Here is a 6,865-nt window from a genome sequence, read left to right as displayed (position 1 = left end):
GAAGTGATGACAATTTGCGTTGGATCATGGGAACTGGGGTTTATTTTTTTTTAAAGCGATGAGTCTTTTAATTTTTTATATATTTGCACTTGTGGGGTGTTAAGTTGTCGGTGCAGTATGAATACATTTATGCAAAGAGATGTAGTCATATATTCAGGTTGGTATCCGCGTTTGATACCAAGGCATTGATTCAGAAAAAAATGCATTTCAGGTCTTTTCAACGCGATGGCAGTAGAGATTCGTTAACGGTACAGCAGTCACATTTCTACAGAGAAGAGTGTTACAGCCATCTGACGCAAAAAAAAAGAGAATTGCTAATCTAATCATCTAATTTAGAAACGTTAGGACAGCTTCAGATGAACAAAATCTAACGGTTTCTCTGCAACAAATGTCTACCTAGGCCTATAGTCTAGGCCTGCAGTGAATTTCAGAATTTTAGACTATTTCTGTCTCTACAAAAGTAGTCAGTAGACACAATAATGTTCAGTGTGCCATGTTAATACTTTTTCCTTATTGCCAAAAAGAGGCAAAACGTAGCCTTCCATTATAGTACTTGGAGAGAGGTTGACATTTTGGCTAGACAACTCAGTTAGATTTATTGCACACAAGCGGACCACCAATCTTTCTTGTGTGTTGTTTTACGCCCACTACCTCATCATGTAAATTTAGGTAATCCAGATATTCTACTTTGTTAGTATACTTTATCATGCCATGGGGAGCTGAGATGTGGTGTAATTATAGCATTAAGAATATAGTTGTAGGCTAATTACAGTTGGAAGTAGAGATGTTATTGGATTACAGGATGTTGATGCTATCGTTTTATGGTCTGGCAAAGTGCTTCATCCTTGTGCTTCATAAGTCTATAGTTGGTTCCTACCCACCTGAAAAGCCTCTGGTAAGGGAGAGAGTGTGCTGTGATTGAATGAGACAGGGTGATTGGGTGTTGATAGGTTAGTGAAGACACGAGAGTGAGACCAGGGGTACCAGCGGTGGCATATGGGGAGGGCACTGGCAGAGGAGCTGCAGCAAGGCTGGTGGTGATTTTCATTTAAAAAAAAGCACTAGAGTCTTAACAGGGAAAACCTCAGCCTCATTAATGCACAGACACACACACTCACACACAAACACACACACACACACGCACAAAAACACACACACACACACACATAGTCTCTCTCTCTCTCTCTCACACATACACACACACACACACACACACACACACACACACACACACACTCACACACATACACACGCTTTCTCCCTCACACACACACACACACACACACACACATTCACATACCCACACAAGAAAAAAAGGGGCACCTTGTTTTTTTTGTGCTCCTGTGTTCCTGTTGGTGTGTCCTTTTGGCTTTGTGGCTCTAACCAGAGTTGTTTGACAGAGAAACACAAACACAGCCGAGAGTGACACCGTGGCTTGAGGGTGCCAGAGATGATGGATGAACAAACACCAGAGGACCACTGGAGGAAATAACACTGCAGGGAAAAACAAGAGGAGGAACTGATGTAGCTGTGTAGCTCTGTTCAAAAATAATAGTGTGTGTGTGTGTGTGTGTGTGTGCGTGTGTGTGTGTGTGTGTGTGTGTGTGTGTGTGTGTGTGTGTGTGTGTGTGTGTGTGTGTGTGTGTGTGCGTGTGTGTGTGTGTGCATGTATGTGTGTGTGTGCATGTATGTGTGTGTGTGCGTGTGTGCGTGTGTGTGTGTGTGTGCATGTATGTGTGTGTGTGTGTGTGTGTGTGTGTGTGTGTGTGTCTGTGTCTGTGCGCTTATGTGTACGTCTCTGTATGTATGTGAGTGTGCGTGAGAGAGAGACAGAGAACGCCTGTGCACACAAACACATATAAGCATGTGGAAAAGGGATTAAGCATTGTAATTTAAAATGACACAACAACGGTATATTATAAGTCTCTTGAAGGCAATCATGTAAGCTTGTGTGTGTAAATCATAAGAACACAGTACACAGTGACTCTATGAACATGGGTATGAAAGGCTTAATAAAACAGTTAATATTTGCACTATGGGACGTATACACTCCCCCAAAAAAGAGTTATAAACTCATCCTTGTGTTATCTCTGGATGCTTGTCAGTCTGTCTGCACTGGTGTGTACTGTGGGAAACCCTCACTCTAAGCCTCTTTGCTGAACGGGGAAACAACTGGGCTCTGGACACTCCCAGATGGTTGCTAGGCAAACGAAACACAGAAACACAGGGAGAAGCAACTAAACAGAACCTCGTCTCGAAATGTAAGAGAAAAGCCTGGGGTGAAATCTTTCAGAGCACACATCTTTGAGATGGAGTGACAGACAGACAAGGAGGCGAAGAAATGGATTAGAGATTGAGGCGGAATTGAAGATGATCAAATGTTTGTCTCAAATCCTCTAACGCTCACTAATAAGGACCGAACATTCTAATAAAATAACTCGTTCCTCAACAGTGTAAGATTCTAGAATTCCACATGATTTTTGGATGGACCTGCATATTCTTTAGAATGTTCATTCTACAACACACCAGAGTACGGTATCTGCTGAAAGGTTAAATAATGTCAGGGGCATTAAATGGCTTTGACCATGAAGAATCATTTCTGGTCTTGGCCACATTGTGTGGTTCAACAATGGGCAGATGAGGAACTAAAAAGAAGCGAGTAAGTTCTCCAAATGAATACTCTGAAAAGCCAATGACCAAAGGTACTATAGTTGGCATGCTACATGTTGCTGTCCTTCTTGTAAGGTTGGTGTGGTGTAGGTATAGTTCTCTCTCCCCCTCAGCATGTTTCTCTTGGGTTTCAACATGCCTTTTAGAGCATTGCACAATCAAGGGATATGGATGCATGACGACCGTCACATGTTTCTCGTCTGCATGTTTTCCCAAAGGGGGTTGAGTAGTGAGGGAGGGAGGGAGGACATCAAAGCAATGCCAAAATATACCCCCCTCCCTCAACTCTACTACCCCGACAACACACACACACACACACACACACACACACACACACACACACTCCGTCCCTTGCACCATGGGCTCTGTGCACAGATACCCCACTTCTCCACTGTCCTCACCTCTGTGTAGTGAGCCCGGGGTCGGAGGGGGGCGGGTGGGGGTCGAGGTCTGTGTTCATGGGTAATCATTTGACATGCCCCCCCCCCGGCAGCCTCTCTAGCTCAGGTCCTGGGGAATGCAGACATCAGCAGGACGCGCAGCAGGACCAGGGTCTCAGCAGGACATACCTACAGAAGGATACCTCTCGCTGTCAGGTCCAAATGTATGGCGGAAGATTAACACCACAAGGCTCTATCACGTGAACATACATCACCCTTTACACACAGCTAATAACCTGACCTACAGGCAACCTGCCTTAAGTCCCATGTGTGCTTTTAGTCCAAACCGGTTCCTTCATTAGCCTCAGAAGACTTTTGACTGCATGGGAATTGAAGGGGTCATTTTAGACCAATCTGGGGGCGGAGAAGTGAGACACTCTGACCTTATATGTAAATAAAAGTATGTATATAAAAGTTTGTATATAAAAGTATATACAGTATATATAAAAGTATATGTGTAAATATATGTAAAAGTATATATGTATATATATATATATATATATAAAAGTATATATGTAAAGCACTTGCGGACCATTGTGAGTGAGGTGTTGTATAGTTCACACAGGTACACCTCACACAGAGGTATTTATCCTTCCCTTCAGCCCTGGTTATTTAGGTTGCCATGGCGTCAATCCTTTGAGCAGTGGTTAGTGTTAGTGCAGACCTCATGTCACCTAATCACGATGTTTGGACTGTGGGAGCTGCTCCAGCTTGGCACTCAGAAGCCCTACAGGGTCGACCCAAACCCAAACTCCTGCCACAAAGGCTGTAGTGGTGGAGGAAATAAGACACCATCTGTTTCCTCCGGTACCGTGACGACCAGACCCCCATGCTGGGATGGAAGACACAGAGAGATGGGGGGCCTCTGGGAAGAGAGGGAGTGAGAGAAACAGAGAGAGAGAGAGAGAGGGAGAGAGAGGGAGATAAACAGAAGGATAGAGAGAGAGATGGAGAAGGAGAAACAGAGAGAGATGGGGGGCCTCTGGGAGGAGAGGGAGTGAGAGAAACAGAGAGAGATGGGGGGCCTCTGGGAGGAGAGGGAGTGAGAGAAACAGAGAGAGAGAGGGAGTGAGAGAGGGAGAGAGAGAGGGAGAAACAGAGGGATAGAGAGGGAGTGAGAGAGAGAGGGAGTGAGAGAAACAGAGAGAGATGGGGGGCCTCTGGGAGGAGAGGGAGTGAGAGAAACAGAGAGAGAGAGGGAGTGAGAGAGGGAGAGAGAGAGGGAGAAACAGAGAGAGAGAGGGAGAGAGAGAGGGAGAAACAGAGGGATAGAGAGGGAGTGAGAGAGAGAGGGAGTGAGAGAAACAGAGAGAGATGGGGGGCCTCTGGGAGGAGAGGGAGTGAGAGAAACAGAGAGAGAGAGGGAGTGAGAGAGGGAGAGAGAGAGGGAGAAACAGAGGGATAGAGAGGGAGTGAGAGAGAGAGGGAGTGAGAGAAACAGAGAGAGATGGGGGGCCTCTGGGAGGAGAGGGAGTGAGAGAAACAGAGAGAGAGAGGGAGTGAGAGAGGGAGAGAGAGAGGGAGAAACAGAGGGATAGAGAGGGAGTGAGAGAGAGAGGGAGTGAGAGAAACAGAGAGAGATGGGGGGCCTCTGGGAGGAGAGGGAGCCTCATTCCCTCCTGTAGGAGTTACGTCATGAACAGGACAGACTGTGCCAGCCTTTACTGAGCAGAGAGGGAGAGGGAGTGAGAGAGAAAGGAGGAGTGAGAGAAACAGAGAGAGGGAGAGAGAGATGGAGAGGGAGAGGGGGAGTGTGAGAAACAGAGGGATAGAGAGAGAGATGAGAGGGAGTGAGAGAGGGGGGAGTGAGAGAGGGAGGGAGTGAGAGAAACAGAGGCAGAGAGGGAGAGAGGGAGTGGAAGAAACAGAGAGAGGGAGAGAGGGGGAGGGAGTGAGAGAAACACAGAGAAAGAGGAACAGAGAGAGGGAGGAGAAGAGAGAGGAACCTTCATGTTCTCCTCATCCTGACCTACACACCAGCACAGATAAAAGCAAAAGGTCATGATGTGTTTTCATCCGTGCACACAATGACCAACACCCTGCACGTATCTCTGCACACAATGACCAACACCAAGCACGTATCTCTGCACACAATGACCAACATCAAGCACGTATCTCTGCACACACACATTGACCAACACCAACACGTATCTCTGCACACACACATTGACCAACACCAAGCACGTATCTCTGCACACACACATTGACCAACACCAAGCACGTATCTCTGCACACATTGACCAACACCAAGCACACAATGACCAACACCAAGCATGTATCCTGTAAATGTAGATTCAAGAGAATCATTTTGCAAGACATTTCTACGTATCCAAAGCCATTTACAGCTGATACACAATGTAGTTACACTGAACCCACTGAAGAGGAAAGTATTTCGATTCCTTTCACAGTGAACATTTCTTAGTATTGAAGCTCTTCCTTCAAGGTTGTCTTGACAGAGTGAATGCTGAAGTGCTGAAAGCAACATAATCAGTGTGCACAAGCTGTGCTGAACCAATGGACCTCTATAAATAATAATAATAATAACAATAATAATCATAATAATAATGGATTTTATTTGTATAGCACACTTTAAAATACAAAAAAATCTCAAGGTGCATATACACACAAAGCGCCTACACACACACACACACACACACACACACACACACACACACACACACACACACACACACACACACACACACACACACACACCCTCGATCATTTGTTGAAGACAACTTGGAAGTAAGGGATAATGAACGACAGCGTTCAGGTAGCAGAAGATAATGCACGTTGGAGATGCGGCCGCGATGCAAAGCGTCACAATAAGAAAATTCCGTGGTGAGAGTGTGTGTGAGAGAGAGAGTGTGTGTGTGTGTGTGTGTGTGTTTGGTATAAGACACAACTGGACAGGGCATCCAACTTGTTGCTGTGTGATGTTTTTCAACATCTAGATGGTAGAGACTGCACTTCCTCTCCCTTCCTCTACCTCTCCTTATCCTTCCCCTAATGCTATCTCCTCTAACTAGTACTTAACTCGCACTTACAGTAGTTACATTCCTGCAGTTTTTAATTTCTTATGTATAATAGTATTTATTGTTACACTAGGTCTCTATTGCTCGTAGCTTGATTGTTCTCTCCTTTGTAGGTCGCTTTGGATGAAAGCATCTGCTAAATGACTGAATGTAAATGTTATGTCTTTCTTCCCCCTTCCTTCCTTTCTATCTTTCTCTCTTTTTTTCTTTCTTTCTTTCTTTCTTCAATACTATATCATTATTGTACTTGCCTTACATACAGTACCTGACAAACTTTAACTAATTTGGATCTCACATTTATTCCTGTACCTCACCATACCATAATACCCTGGCCACCACACTCAAATCACAGCAGAAATAATGAGAGTTCACACCATTAATACTACATACAGCAGCTATAAAACCTTTGCATTGCTTAAAATGTTGCTGTCTTATTTTTCCAGCGTATATATTCCCCAGCACGGAGGGAGCTACTGTGTTATTTGGATGCAGTGCAACACATTTATCATGTGAACCTACTTCAGGGTCTCGTCACTAAACTATTCCAGCTTTAACACTGGGTAGGAGACTAGGCACATACACACACACACACACACAGACACTGAACACTGAACATACACACACACTCACACACACACACTGAACATACACACACTCACACAAGGCACACACACACTGAACATACACACACTCACACAAGGCACACACACACTAAACACA

The sequence above is a fragment of the Clupea harengus genome, chromosome 19, assembly GCF_900700415.2.
Source record: "Clupea harengus chromosome 19, Ch_v2.0.2, whole genome shotgun sequence".
Lineage (NCBI taxonomy): Eukaryota > Metazoa > Chordata > Actinopteri > Clupeiformes > Clupeidae > Clupea > Clupea harengus.
Note: the sequence above shows the minus strand (reverse complement) of the source record.